At 37.5% G+C, this 13,509-nt stretch overlaps 1 non-coding gene across 1 annotated transcript; it reads left to right on the top strand.

The window, feature by feature from the left end:
- The first annotated feature begins 240 nt into the window (after window positions 1-240).
- LOC145633584 (small nucleolar RNA R71) lies at window positions 241-347 on the top strand. The gene has a single exon (XR_014112894.1). It is a non-coding gene; the product is annotated as a small nucleolar RNA R71 (small nucleolar RNA).
- Window positions 348-13,509: the final 13,162 nt, after the last annotated feature.

The following is a 13,509-nucleotide window of genomic DNA, read 5'->3' as shown; positions in this document are numbered from 1 at the left end:
GTTTCTAAGAAATAGATGTTAACTGAGCTTGTAAAAAGGATACAGAATCGACATTATGTTTTCCTTTGTTAGCAAACCCTCTCGGATTCTCGTATTGGGAATTGTGTATTGCCATATCTTCGATAACCTGCATCTTCAACAGTAAGATTCATGAATCTCTCACTAGCTACAGAATCTAGAATTGATCTAGATGAATTTCCAAGTCCATTGTAAAAGGCTTGGATCAACTGCCATTGTGCCAGATTATGGTGGGGGCATTCTCTCTGTAGATCCTTGAACCTTTCCCAAGCCTCATATAGAGGTTCATCTGGCTCTTGGGCAAAATTCTGAATAGCACTCCTTAGTAAAGTTGTTCTCTTTGCAGGGTAATTTTTATTATAAAAATTCAAGGCAAGAGTTTCCCAGTCAGTAATACCAAGTTCAGTTCTATTCAAACCATTAAACCATAATTTAGCTTTCCACATAATGAAAAAGGAAAAATAATCTCCCTGATTTGGTCTTGCGTGACCCCAACTTCTCTAATGGTGTTGCAATACTGGCAGAAATCTGCAATGTGAAGATTAGGATCTTCACCCTTAGATCCACTGAATTGCTTCCTCTCTATCATCGTGATAAATTGGGGTTTGATTTCAAATTGCACTCCATCAAGGGCCGGAGTAGGAGTAAGGTGTGGAAAATCTGTCAGGGACGGTTGTGAATAATCGCTGAGCTTCTTAGGTGCTGTCATCTCTGATCCTGAGTTGGAGGGTCTCTTCGATTATTTTTATCCTCAGAGCCCGCCAGAATTTGTGTGTAAAGATTCTTTTGTCTATGGAAAGACCGAAAGAGCGCTCGGTCTCAGGATCAAATGGAATATAACCTGATGTGGAACACCTGGGCATAAAAAAAGAACTAAAAGACAAATATGAGAATTGCCTCAAAGAACTTACATTCTCTGAGACAAGAGGGGATAATCTAGACTTCAAAAATAATTAGAATATAAAAATAAAACCGTTTCCCCGGCAACGGCGCCAAATTTTGAAAGGCTAAAGTCGTAATCACCTAATAAAAAATAATTCCTAAGTCCTCTAACTATGCAGATAGGGAAGAAGGGTAGAACCACAGGGAAACAAGTTAATTTATTCCTAATTAATTAAGAGTAATCTAAATTATCAAGTAACCAATTAGTTTTTGTTAAAAGGAATTATACTACGGAGATCAAGTTTAAGGAGAAAATCAATAATAAAGAAGCCTAGGGTCACAGGTTCACCAATAATTAATAATCCGGGATAAAACATAACAACCAATAATTAACATTGAACATATAACATGATTAACAGGCTCTCGCAATTTATTAATCAACATAGGCCTAACAGGCTCTCGTAATTTACTAGATCTAAGTTCCTATTGAAAATAGCCTTTAATATCAAATTAACATCTGCTCGATTCCTCAATTCAATATTGCTATACTTTTACAATCAAATCACATCTGCTCGATTCATAATCTAATTATAAAGAATTAGAACAATTCAATAAGAAATCATCATGCAATATCAACAATCAACAATAATAAATCCCTTCATATTAATTATGGATTCCCCAAAAACCTAGAATTAAACTACTCACACATAATTAAATCTAAACTAATCAGAGTAATTATAGAAAACATGATGAAATAAAGAAATAGAAATACTGAAATTATTAGAGAAGAAATCGTTACCAAATTAACGACAAACAAAGAGTTGAATCAAGAATAAGAGTGAAGTTGTAGAGAGGAATTAAGAGAGAAAATAACTAAGTAGAGAGAGAAAGTCTAAGAGAAGAGGTACTAAACATAAAGCATGAAAATCATATTTATACAAAAACTCATAATTATTCCTAATTAAAACTAAGAAGCTCCTCAGAAACGCGCGCCCGATCGGGCCCGCCTTTTTCTTCACCCCTTTGTTCTGGGCATCCGCCTCGCCCGATCGGGCCCGGCTATAGATTGGACTTGGATTGGGCTTCATTCTTGGCCCAACTCGAATCTGCACTTCGGGTCTTGAGTACTTGGTGTCAAATGTAATTGGTCGTGCCTTCAAATGCTCGTAGTCGTTCCGCAATAATCCCGGGAAAAAGCTCTAAAGATGCAATTTCCTATAAAACTCAACTAAAACTACGAAAACACTAAAAAACACCAATTAATAATAAAAGTGGCTCTAAAGAGCCAAAAACACTACTAATTACGACCAAGGGACGGGGGTAAAACACTATACAAAATAGACATATCAATGATACATCTTAAACAACAAATTTCTTGCTTGTGTTAGCTTATTGAATTATGTGGTCGTCACATAAATGGACACAAAAAATAGATTTTGTAACCAAAAAAGAAACTATTTCAACTTCAAAAGGGGCTTTTAGGTCTGGTTTTATAACATGTGACTATAGTTAGGACATGTGAATATAATGAGGTTGGTTTTATAACTTACAACCTTTTTTTTTTGCAAGTCCTTATTGTTAGTTATTCCTAGTGTGAAGCTTAGGCAAGATACTTAAGAACCTCATCTTACATCCCTTAGAGTTGGCTTTTCCTCTGCTAAGTGGTGTCTAAGCTCTCTCAGAGTTTGTTTATTCTTGTCTGAAGCAAAATTTTTGTCGTCGATCTGGTGTTTTTAAGCTTTAGTAATCAGATTGATACAGTTTATCTGATCAAACATGGAGATAAGAAGTGATGTGTCAATTGGCTCTTGTTTTTGCTGCTCTTAGTTCGTAGAAACAATGTACAATATTTATGTCATCGAATTTAGGTTAAGTGAGTTAGGGTGTTTTAGTAGCTTCTAATTTTTGTAGTTTGGGGCATGTCGGTAATAAGATATATAATTAGTATCTTAATTTTTGTAGTTTCGGGCCTGTCGGTAGTAAGGTATATAATTATATATATGTGTGTGTGTTTTTTTTTCAACTTTTTACATTTATTTATTTTTTATTCTAAACCCCATATAACCTATTTGTAGTGCAACTCTTGACCATGAACAAATTATAAACTCCCTATCTTTATGAAATTAGTGCTCTCTTAGTCTCTTTTGTGTGTCTCTTCTCTCATTGTACTTGCATACTCCATAGTTATATACTCCAATATCCGTTAGTCCATCCCCTTGTTCTTTGTGATGTTCAATCAAAACTCAATATTTGCAAAACCTAAACATTTTTTTCTTCCATTTTTATTACTTGCAACATAACTACAGTGTACACTATTCACACTCGCCACTTTAATTACATTTTGTGATTAACACAAAGATAAAAACATAGGTAACTGGGATTTTGTTGGATCCAATTTTAAATGTCATTTATTAAATTTAATTTTTATAGTTTTGCTAAGACATACTTACATATGTTAATCATTAAAGTTATGCATTGCAAACATGAATAACACAAATATTACAAGCAAAAATAAAATAAAATTATGAATTATAGCAGGTAAAAGATAGATTTAACTAAACTAGGTTAATGTAAAGTGTTTAGGTTAGTTTGACTTTTTACATATATTTTAATTAGTTTTGTAAATATTTTAATAAGGTAGTTATTTTGGTAAAAAGTTTTGAAATATAAGCCATTATGGTAAAAGATTTAACGGTTTTTTCACCATATACCCCTAACTTTTCACTTTATTCACCATATACTCATGAAAATTTTAAAATTTATTATATACCACTGAGTTTAACAAAAATGTAACCAAATGACTAATGGACATTAATTTTGTAAATTATTAAGGCTAATTATATTAGTTCTCTTTTAAGTTGTTTAAATTTTAAAATAAAAATCTAATTAATTATAAAAATATAAAAAAAAAACCCACCCACCTATATGCCCCTAACCTTCGGCCAACCCACGTCGGCACTTCTCGCCCTAAACATCCCGACGCCCCTGCCGGCGTCCTTCCCTGTCCTTGGATCACTCCCCCTCACCCTAAAACCCCCGCCCGCCCTAAAAAAACCCACCCTCCTCACCCACCCCCACCCCCACCGACCACCCAAAACCCCTTCCCCGTGTTGGCGAACCTAATTCGCCCCACCACTTTTCATCTCCACCCTCTTTCCCCCTTGTTATAACGGAAGTTAGCAATGGAAAGATTTGGGAACTCACCCTCAAACACAATGTAAAATAAATGGCAAAATAAGATAATAAAAGAGACAAGTGTTTAGGAGGAAATTTAAATTTCCTCCCCTAAAACCAAAATATTGTTTAATTAGGTTCCTACAAAATAAGACAATGACCCTCTTGATGATTTTCCTCCTCCATAAACCACCAATTCAACCATCATATTTTTCTACTAAGCTTAAACCCCTCTTAAATAGGCTAACCTAGAAACCCACATCAAATAAGATATTTTACTTGCTCCCCAATCCTTGCTAAATTCTATCTAGTTTCCTAAATAAACTAGGAAATCATTAAAGACATAAATAACTAAATGATTTATCATATTTTTTCCCTGACAAATGTTGTCGGTATTTGCTAAGTTTAGTTTATTTCCTAACACCTTATTGAATCACCATGCTGATACCCTAAAACCAAAATGTAGGGTTTTAACTTAAGGGGTTTGGATCAGTTTTTTTCACGACGAAGTGAGGGAGGGGATCTGAGCTGTTGGTGAAGGGGGTTCAGCATGGTGGTTTTCGGCTAAGGTGGAAGGGCAAGTGGGGGCAGTGTTGGCGCAAGGCAATAGGGGACCTCACCAGCGTTTCACGTATTCGTCAATTGGCTGCCGTCTCCCGTACCGGAAATCTTTTGGGGACGGGTACGATACGGGTACGGGTACGGCTTGGAAACGTCCCCAAGGCGTCCCCTTCGAAAGTGGTACGGCAAGACAATTTGGGGATGCCTAGCCTCTTGCTCGGGTACGTATTGGGGACGGCTTGAACCATTTTCTAACGTTTCCTTAAAATTTTATGCCATATTTTTCTGAAAAAACCCCAAAATCAGTGAATTACTAACCTGATTTTCGATTTCCCCCAATTCTCAAAAACCCTAACAATTGTGAACGGCGATTCCCTTGGAGGTGCGACTTGATTCAATCTTCTGCGGTGACCACCGGCGACCACTTCGACACCGGCGTCTACGAGGCTTCGAGCTTCGACCTGTTAATGTTTCTCTTTCTTCTTTTATCTCTCTTTTGCTTCTAGTTCTTGTTTTTTTCTCTTTCTTCGAACCTTCTGTTTTCTTTTCTCTCTTTTTGTTTTTTATTTTTTTTTTAATTTTTGGTTTTGTTGGTTATTTATGTGAATAATTTGATTAATTGCTGGTTATGTATGCTATAGCATGTAATTTTTTTATTATTATTATTAATTTTAATTTTATTTTATTTTAAGTCACTGAAGAAATGTAGATGTTTATTTATTTATTTATTTTATATAAATGGTATTATAATCTGTGTTGTATGGATTTTATTTTATTATTATTATTTTTTTATTACATTTCATTGATTTTTTTTTTTTGCCGTATCCATGTCGTACCCGTTTTTTGAAATTTTAATTTTGTCGTATCTGTCTCCGTACCCGTACCCGTTTTTGTCCCTGCATCCGTTTCACTGCAACATAGCGCCTCACTTCAAAGAGGTGCACTAGGCGCTGCATAGCCCATATTGCTTCAGTGCGCCTTATGTGGGGAGGGAGGGAGAATTTGGATTGGGTATGGTGGTTTAAGGGAGGGTCAAAGGGGGAGGGATGGTGCCGACATGGTTGTGAGAATGGCATGGGAGCCGGTGGCGAGGGGCTGGCTGGGTGGCGGTTGTGGGAGTGGGGAGGTGGCTAGGCAGGGGTGGTGGTTTTTTTATTTTTATTTTTCAAATTTTTGTAAAAGGTTTTTTAATTAATTAAATAGTTTAAATTAGACCAATAAGAGGCTGCCACGTGGAACAATTTACCCTTAATGACTATAAGAGTTAAGGAAAAGGGCATGTGACAGTTTGGTATATAGTGAATTTGAAAATTTTGATTGGTATATGATGAATAAAATGAAAACTAAGGGTATGTGGTGAAAACACCGTTACTAGATTGTATTTCCTTTATCCTTTATATCCATCTTCTATAGGAGTTTATAGGTACTATAAAGTGGAAAAACATGAATCATATTCATAAAGCATCTCATCCCAAGATCGCATGCATAATACACAAGACACATAATCATACATTTGAAGCGTGAATTCTACGTAACTATTCGACAGGAAAATAAGGGAGAGAATAGAGCCCCAAGCGTTGCTCCTTCACTAAGTCCACGGGATTCGAACGAGTTGTCCATCAATACTAGATTGGTCGAGTGAAAGAGGAAAATCGCGATCACCACCTTTAATGGACTAATCGACTACCACGAACCACCACAACCGGCGCCGAAGGAGGAAGAGAGAGCCGTGAAAGAAAGGAGTTTGAGAAAAGCTGGTTTCGTGTTTGCTAATTAGGGTTTCAACTTAACGGTAAAACTGGTTTTGTAGAATTACCTAGGCACCTAGTCTACTTATAATCATATTATAATTAGACTAGGTTAGGAAGCCCGAAATCTCTCTAAACCCTTTGTGTGGCCTTATAGGATCCGTCAAATTAGGCTTTGTCCTATTTTACTAGCCTAAAGATCGTTAGTACTTCTAGCTATGATATAACGACGACCCAAATGTACGAACTTAATTATCTCCATAATTTGATCTATTTATATCTCTAGTAATTGCACACAACAAAGACATAGATCCTTTAATCCCCCACTTGTTTGAGATAAGTGTGCAATAATCAAATTCCTTAAGTCAATGTGTGTCGACTTGATAATATGATTACATCCCATGTCAAGATGATATTAATCTACAAATCGTTTCTTGAAATATGAGTTCGAATTACAAAACCAAATGATTACTGAGTAATGCATATGAACGCGGCCACGTATTTTCTGAATTCTCCCTCTTTAAGCGGCCATGGCACATTCCCTAATTTAATAGGTAGACTCAATCCAATCTTGTAGCAACAAGCACTAGTAGAAAAATACAAAAAGGCAACCCCCAATTGGCACCGGTTCAAACCAAACCGGTGCCAAAAACTGGGCTAAAATTGGGCGGGGATTTAGACCAAGAACAATGGCACCGGTTTAGCTCAAACCGGTGCCAAAAATTAAAGGCCACCGGTTTGAACCGGTGCCACTGAACCGGTGCCACTGAACCGGTTCCCCTAAAAAAAAAACCGGCCTTCTCCTATATATAAACCCTAAGCTAACCTACCTCCTTCTCTCTCCTCCTTCTCTCTCCTCTGATCTCTCGACGGCGCTCCTCCTTCTCTCCTCTGATCTCGACGGCGCTCCTCCTCCTTCTCTCTCCGACCTTTCTTCTCTCTCCGACCTCTCTTCTCTGTCTTCTCTCCCCTCTCTGTCCTCTTCTGTCTCAAACTCCAACCTCTCTTCTGTCTTCTTCCCACCACCACCGACGCCACTAACCACCGCCACCACTAAGTCCGCTTATTTTTCTGGGTTTCTGGGTTGCATGAGGTTAGTGCATGTTTCTGGGTTTAATTATTCGGGGGAAGGGTTTCTGGGTTTAATTTTTATGTTATATGCCTTAATTTTTTGGGGTTAGATTGTTGTAATATTGTTCGAAATGGATTGGTGTAATTGATCTTGGAATTATTTGGGTTAATTAATTTTGTCATTTTTTGCACTTAATTGATTATTCGAAATTTCTGGGTTTAATTGATTTTCGAAAGTTTTGGGGTTAATTGATTTTTTGGGTTTAAGTGATTTTCGAAAGTTTTGGGGTTAATTGATTTTCTGGGTTTGCTGGGTTTAATTGATTGTTGGGTTTGATTGATTTTCGGGGGGTAATTGGAGTTCGTAGATTTGCTGGGTTTTGATTGATTTATTTGGGTTTAATTATAATTCATTGTTTATGCGGTTTTCTAGGTTGATTTCTCTTTCTCTTTCATGCATGAGTTTTCTGGGTTAAAATAATAATTTTTGGGTTTTATTTTTATTGATGCAGGTGTTAATTCATGCAACAAGGATTCAAGACTATGATTTTGGAATATTATTTTGATGTTAAAATTTTTTTTTTTTAATTGTTTTACAATATCAATTTCTGAGTTGAATTTCATTATAATTAATTGTAATTTTTTTTTTTTTTTTGTATTGTACAATAACATTTTACTGGTTGAATATAATGTGATTTACGTTTTGATCTTGAATATAACAATTTCAAGACTCCGTATTTTGCCATTTATTTTTGTATGGGTTGTATTTCTGAGGCTTGTTTTTATATTATTTTTTTATTATTGCAAGACAAAAGTAAAAAATAAATAAAAAAATTTAAAAAAAAAAAAAAAAAAAAAAAACCAAAAAGGCACCGGTTAACCGGTGCCTAAAATAGCTTCCACTAAAAAAAAATATTTCGCGGAACTATTTAAGGCACCGGTTAACCGGTGCCAAAACCGGTTTATGGCACTGGTTTTGAACCGGTGCCAAAAAAGGGGGTAATTGGCACCCCCCACATAGGCACCGGTTCAAACCGGTGCCTTAAGCCGGGTTTGAACCGGTGCCCTTTGCTATTTTTCTACTAGTGAAGGCTTCCACTCAACTTTTGAAGTAACCAGGAAACATCCTTTATAATCTCCCGTTACGGGTAGACGTTTGAATGTACCACATTTAAATCAATCATTGACTAGAATCAATGTTTCACTCATGTCAAAGGATTCCACTAATATATTTAAAAGCTCTATACTTGAACTTTAAAGTAGGTCATTACTTCGATCATGCATCATTCATACATATCCAAGTGATTGACCGAGCATCACTATGCCCCTATAGTCCCTGAAATTGCGGTATCCAATCAATCTTACATGCTAGGCCGTTTATTGAAATCATTTATGTCTACTTAAATGATTTCGAACTAGGAACTTAAATAATATATGAATTTTGTTCACCTCATTCACCAAGTCATCAACCTAATGAGCCCATCAATTCATAATTATTTTGGACATTTTATTTAATTTCCAAAACCATAATTAAATAAGAAAAATAAATTTTCTTGTTTAAACATAATTATGTAAATATATGCATTCCTTATGTAATATGTTTTCTCAAAACATACACAACTTGAATTATATAATTTGCTACAATCCAAGACTTTAATATGACTCTCCAATCGCCTGTGTTGCGGTTGAGATAGTGCATGTGCGTGAATGCCTCCAAGCCAGGGTTCAAATTTGGCATTTCACAGGCGGCGACATACCTCAGAATGTTAGCCCAAGAGTTTGGGGTGAGCTGCTACACGCCTAGGCCATAACCCCTGAGTATGGCCTTCACAGCGTTGTGAAGTGGGAACTGGAGGCCAGCTAGGAATGCCGCCTCATAGCAGCCAAAGTAGGCATTGGCATTCTCCTGGTCATCTTTCCAAGAGATGATGCCCAGCAGGCAGCACCGGGATGGTATATCCATCTCCCAGAGGCCGCTTATGTACAAAGCTTTCAATCCTCTTTAGCATGATCTGTGGAAGAGAAATGGATGTTAAAAGAAGCATCCTTGGCCTCCCATTTCTTCCTCTCTTCAGCCTCGCTATCCTCAAGCAGGGAAAGAGGGGGATCACTATCATCTTCAGAGCTAGACCCTAAGGCGGAGCTCTCCCCGTCTCCTTCTTGGGACACCTACTCGCTGACTGACCCCGAGCCTGATGCAGACTCTTCCCCGTCTCTTTCTTCGAGCCAGCCTCGTCCAATTTACCCAAGATTGTATTCCTCTGACTCTTCATTTCTTTCTAATCCCTCCACCGGGATTATTTCATTGGACGTCACTTCCAATGTACCGTATCTTCGACACTGTGTGGTGGTCTGTTTAGTCCTAGCCATCGTGTCACACATAGATAGTCGTTTGGGGAGTACAAAAATTTCTCCATGAACCCAAAGGCGGCACTCCCAGTCCTAGATTCAGCCGTACTAGGAGACCGGCTGAATACTGACCTAGGCCGTGCCGTGTGTGTTGGTGATGAGTCCATTTATTGAATGAAATGATACAAATGTAAATGAGCTGAAGGGGGTAGAGATGGTACCTTACTTTGTCTCTAAAAGGGGGGGGGGGCAAACGGTGATGATCGACTGAGAGATGCTGTTGAAGACGACCTTGCTTTTGTGGGGCACAGGCGGTTGTCCAATCGGCTGGCAGGCGAAAAAATAGCAAAGTTTGTGTTCACACACACACGGAACTCAGACTCTCTCTCTCTAGAACTTTTGATTTTCTCTCTAAAAGACTTTGGAAACACGTCCTAAATAAGGAAGGGTAAATTATGTATTTATAGAGGGGTAAAAACGGGGGCAATCTTGTAATTTACCCCGGAATGTGAAAGGTTAAACTTTCACAGTTAAAAAAAAACCTTTATCATTACTATTATTGGTGGTTGAGTGACATGTGTCATAGATGCCACGTAGCACGCCACGTCACGTTTGTGAGGGGCAAATGTTTTGGGTAATTTTACCCATGCTACCTGGGCCAAACATTTCGTGACACATGTCATATTCTGATTGGTCCAAATTGGACTAACCTCAATTTGACACGTCACTCCCAGGGGAGAAAAAGGCGGCCTTCAAAGGCCCAAACCCCGAGAAAGCCGTAATTCGGCGCAACCCAGCAGGATTAGGTCAGGCGCAACCCATTTTGGGGACACCTACAATTTGTTATGGCATACCCTACATTCTCTTACATAAGAGAAACACCTGATCTCGGAATCCGAAAAGATCTCACCTAAATTTCCGTACCTTTTTCCTACTCTCATTCACGTACTAACTTGACCGTCGGAGGCGGAGCTCCAACCACCCGGAGTCTCCGTTGTTATGCAGGTACAGGCCGCGCGCAAACAGTTTTCGAGCCGTAACTCTCCCGAGGGACAAAAATACCCAAAACAATAACCACAACCACCACCCCCAAAACTTGCGACCACTAACAACCCCATCCACCACCTACTCTCCCTCCCCCCCATCTGCTGCAACTTCGGCACCCCACCACTCCCCCACCTCCGCCCCCGACCTATCCTACATCACATACCCAATTATTTAGTTTAATTTGGGATCTGCCATTAAATTGCACACAAATTACCCAGCTGAAGTATTTTGTATACCATTAATAATGTATGAGAGCACATGGTTATTTATGTGCTTGTTTAAGTGATTGTATTGCTGAAGTAGAAGCCATGGGTTTGTGCTTGTGCTGCTACCGCAAAGTCTGCAATGCCGATTTACGTGGTGGTTGATGGCGATTTACGGCTAGGGTGGCAGAAAGGGTGGTTTCGGTGGATGGGCTTGGCTGGAAAGATACTTTTGGTGGCTGGAAGTGGATGTAAGGGTGGTTTTAGTGGATGGACTTGGTTGGGTAGGTGGTGAGAGGGTGGTGCTATGGTGATTGGAGTTTGGGTTTAAGAGCAGGTGGTGTGTTTTTATTTATTTATTTATTTTTATTATTTTTTTTTTAAATTTTTAATAATGTTAAATAATCAAACCAATAATATGTTGACACCTTGCTCCTTTAACCTGGTTAACATGTTAACAAAAGTCTAAAACTAATTTGAGAAGTAATCGTTATGGTTGGGATTATTCTGCTTTAAACCATAGTTGGGATTAAAAATAAGAAGAGTGCCAATAGTTTGGATTATTCTTATTAATTTTTCCTGAGAGAAATCAAGTTACGAAAATTCTTATAGATTGACACCATTTTTGTAGTGTTTTGCGTTTGCAGAGGTAAAACAGGTGATTAATTGCCTCCGTGATCTTGTCAGTCTCAGTTATTCTCTTACTCTGTTTGACAATTTCTGTACTTTAATTGCAGCTATTATCCTCATAATTGAACAGTTGTGCTTGTTTTCAAATTGGGCATGTCATCTCATTGATCATATTGACTTCACTGATCTTATTGAATTCATTGAACTACACATTATAGAATTGTAGGCCTGAATACATTCATTGTAATTCAATAATTAGAATTTCTGAAAGTTCCATCAATGAACCATTGGAAATCAGGTCTGAAATTAAGCAGGAGACTAACTATTGGGGGATAGGTTGTCATGGGAAGTTCAACCTTCCTTCACTAACTTAATTTGAGGGTTTCTTCTTCACTGATTATTGCTTATCATATATGGTTAACTTCTACGATAACGTGTTCTTCTTATGCTATATTGCTACTAATTGATATTTTTTGGTATTTTATGTAAATATAATTTTTCTTTTTGGGTAATGTCTTTGAAGTAGTACGTAAAACTAATTGATTTATACTTTTTCTGCAGCCAACAATTTAGAAGTAGATGCTATTTTCGTATACACAAAAACAGGTCATATGGCATGTTTGCTGTCAAGATGCCGACCTGACTGCCCAATCTTTGCATTCACCACGACAACATCAATAAGGCGCCGGCTGAACCTTCAGTGGGGTCTGATACCGTTCCGCTTGAGCTTCTCTGATGATATGGAGAGCAACTTAAATAAAACGTTTTCTTTGTTGAAGGCCAGGGGAATGATAAAGTCGGGCGATCTTGTTATTGCAGTGTCCGATATGTTGCAGTCCGTCCAAGTCATGAATGTCCCACAAACAGTGGGTAGAGAATGTGAAGCTTTGACCTCTTGTACACAACTCTTCAGCTTAGCTACTAGGTCAAGAACTCATTGTTTGTATTGATTGTACCTTTACAAAACATGTTTCATACTTTCATGGATTTGGAGAGGGTGGTTAACAAAGTGCCTCTTACAATAATTGTTCATTGAATGGTACGGAGTAGTTATTATATCCATAATATCGAGCCACAATCCAACGATATATCTTCGTCAAAGACTCAAAGATAAGTCAATTTGGAGGTTTTGCGGTTGCAAGGGGGAAAACAAATACAAACATGCATAGATCAAAAGGTTAGCAACTAAGCAAGGACTAATACAAAGATCACTAACAAACCAAATAAAATATAACCCTAACTAAAAGGCCAAAAAAAGAAGCGACGATCCCGAGCCCTTGCTTTATACTTTATTCATTCTTTTTTAGTTCACACTGTATATTTTATGCTTTCTTCGTTCTTTTTTAGTTCATACTTTTTTTTAAAAAAAATCATGTAAGCTAATGCACAATTCTATAGATTAATATATACGTGGAAAAGTATTTTTTTTTTTAAAAAAAATTGACATTAGTAAAATTTACATTGAGATGGTTCAATCAAGATTAGGGGTGCCAATTCGGATAATCGGATCGGGTCTGACATGGTCGGGTCAGGTCAGGTCAATTTTTAACGTTAATTCATACTAAATTGTTATGTTCACTCGAGTCCAAATGTGAATTGGATATTTTTCGTATCTGTTTTGGATCGGGTCCGGTTGGGTGTGCTTTTGACACCTCTAACCAAGACTATATATTACTATATTTTACCATAGCTATAAATCAAAGAATCAAGTCTAATTACAACTTGTGAATAATGTCAAAACTCAAAAGTGTCCAATTAAAAAAGAAATTAGGAAATAATATATATCTTTACTTTAAATTTACTTTATTAATCCAACTTTGGCCGAT

This window comes from Chenopodium album, chromosome 5 (genome assembly GCF_948465745.1).
Source record: "Chenopodium album chromosome 5, dcCheAlbu1.1, whole genome shotgun sequence".
Taxonomy (NCBI): domain Eukaryota; kingdom Viridiplantae; phylum Streptophyta; class Magnoliopsida; order Caryophyllales; family Amaranthaceae; genus Chenopodium; species Chenopodium album.
The sequence above is the reverse complement of the archived record's forward strand: the minus strand, read 5'-3'. Positions and strand labels throughout refer to the sequence as shown.